Genomic DNA, 2,651 nt, shown 5'->3' with positions numbered 1-2,651 from the left:
AGCCCCCCACCCCAGCCCCCCCCCCCCGTTATTCTGCTGCAGGACTGCGGCAGCCAGTAAGCACATTAGATATTCAATAACATGAATCAGTAGGGAAATGCAAATTAAATTCAAATACAAACAATACTGCACATGAACTAGAATGGTTACAGTTAAAATGACTGATAACATCAAGAGTTCGAAGCATGGGAAGAGATTGGACCTCTCACACTTTGATGGTGGTAATGTAAATTGGAGCAACCAGTTTGGGGAAAATACCTGATACTTTATTATCAAGTTTAGCATATCCTTTTATACAATCCAACCTTTTCACCCAACTGAAACAAAAGCATATGCCCACAAAAGCCCTCTACATGGATTTTCATGGCAGCTTCTTTCGCAGTAGCTAAGTGTCTATCAGCAGGTAGATGAACACTGATTTTCTGTCATACTCTACAAGGGAATGGTAGGCAGTTTTAAGAAGAACATACACTGGTATATGCAACAATATGAATAAATGTGTCACACACTGAGTGACAAAAACAGACGCAAAATAGTGCAAACTGCATCAAATTCAAGAACAAACCAAACTCAGTGACATTGACAGACATTCTACAGGCAGGTAGGTGTGTGGCAAAGGTGAGTGGGGAGTTGAACAGCAAGAGCCCAGAGGAAACACTCTGAGATGATGACTTTTGGGGGTTGAATTGTGTCCTTCCAAAGGACATGTTTAACTCCCAACCCAGCACCTCAGAAATAGGATCATCATAAAGACTTAATATGAAGCCCCTCTTAGAGTGGGCTCAAAGTAAAATGGCTGGTGTCCTCATAAAAAAGGGGAAACTCTGATACAGACACAAATAAAGCAAAGAGGAAGGGGATGTGAGGACCCAGGGAGGAGACAGGGTGGCAGGGGTGACATACCTAAGCAATGGAACCCAAGACCCTTGGGAAACACTAGGAACCAGAAAACCTGAGGCGGGATTCTCCCTTAGAGTTGCCAGAGAGAGCCCAGCCCTGCAGAAACCTTGGTCTCCGGCTCCCAACCTCCAGAACCAGGACAGTAAGTGTCTTTTTAGCCCTTGGGCTTGGGATCTTTACTATGCCAGCCCTAGGAAACCGACAGAACGGAAATACCTCTAAATTCAAGGATCTGATGTTCAATAGATAGGCACCACATTCCAGATTCAGGAGGAAGTGGGTAAGAAATGATATCGGTTCCCCTAGACGGAGAAAAAAAATAATAGATACAAAAGACATTTGAGCTTATTTCCATATATGGGGTATGGCTTGGGGAAAAGTGCTCCTGGTGCCATCAAGAGAGCATTTGGAGTCACTGTGCTAACTAGGGGCCCTATTCTCCTTCATCTCAGCGGGAGAAAGAAACCAAGTGAGAACTAAGCTCCCCGACGTCTGTCCTGGGTCTCCCTTTGCCGCTTTCAGTCATTACCTCCCAGCTCTGCTGCTGTCAGGGGGCGCCGTCCGGGCTCGCCTGCTGGGAAAGCTTTCGGACGGTCTCAGCAGCCGGGAAGGAGAAGCCGGGCTCGGAAGGAGATCGTGTCCTGGCTGTAGAAACAGCCGGCGGAGGCCGGGCGCGAGGGGGATTAGCTCAAGCGGTAGAGCGCTCGCTTAGCATGCGAGAGGCAGCGGGATCGACGCCCGCATCCTCCAGTTTTTTGTCCCCTCACTCCACAGTCCCTCTGTCCTTGGTGCTTGGTAAACACCTTCACCAGATTTGCCTCTAGCTCGGTGCCGCCCTGAACTGGACTCTTTTTGCGAAATTAGAGAGGAAAATCATATGTAACATACAAAAACAAAATAGGAAAAGATTAGTAAATCATGCCTTACACTCACAGGTTTGTAATGTTTGAAAGCATCAGCTACAAGTTTAAAAAAATATATTTTTGTGAGAAAACCAAATGTTAAGCCTTTGGGTGAGGAAACAGCCTGGGAGTTGTGTGAGGGGGCACAAGGGTCTGGATGTGCCCACCTTTTGATTTTATTCACTTTGACAAACCATGTTCAGCTTAGAATGCTCAAGAGGGCGTTTGATCTTTGCACAACTGGCTGCAGGGGCTTTGCCGTCTGTCCTTGACCCTACTGTCAAGATTGCCTTTCTTCCATTCTTTTCTCCTTTTCGTCACTTCTATTCTTTTGATTCCTTTCAGCTCTGCCTATGTTGACTACAATAGAAAAATATTTTTATCGATTACATGTGCCCCATATTCATAGGATATGCATTCCTCATAAACTGGGACCATGAAGGAAGGCCCTCCTGATGGTGCCCCAAACCATCTGCAGTTTTACGAAGCACGGTGGCTAATATCTGCACCCATAAACCACTCTGAAAGGAAGAATGGGGCTGGACCACAGTAGTTGTTCTCCCTACAGATCATGGGCCTCATCCATGCCTGGTGCTGAGAAATGCTTCAGGAACAAATCTACAGACTGAGATTAAAATTCTCAAGTGTTCTCTTCCTGGTCTCTTCCAAGTTTCTCCATCATACCCAGAGTCCTAGAGCAGGAAAGTGAGTTTAGCCTCAAGAATGTGTGCTCTAGAAAATGTAGGAGTTCTCCACCACTGACAGCCACCCAGAGGCTTGGATCAACAACAAAAAAGATAGGGGCAAGGAGTTCAACATGTTTAAATGAGATACTTGGGTCAGAGCTAA

General features: G+C 46.1%; 1 non-coding gene across 1 annotated transcript; it reads left to right on the top strand.

The window, feature by feature from the left end:
- Positions 1 to 1,577: 1,577 nt before the first annotated feature.
- On the top strand, positions 1,578 to 1,650 carry Trnaa-agc. Its single transcript has one exon. It is a non-coding gene; the product is annotated as a tRNA-Ala (tRNA).
- Positions 1,651 to 2,651: the final 1,001 nt, after the last annotated feature.

The sequence above is a fragment of the Marmota marmota genome, unplaced genomic scaffold, assembly GCF_001458135.2.
Source record: "Marmota marmota marmota unplaced genomic scaffold, marMar, whole genome shotgun sequence".
Lineage (NCBI taxonomy): Eukaryota > Metazoa > Chordata > Mammalia > Rodentia > Sciuridae > Marmota > Marmota marmota.
The sequence above is the reverse complement of the archived record's forward strand: the minus strand, read 5'-3'. Positions and strand labels throughout refer to the sequence as shown.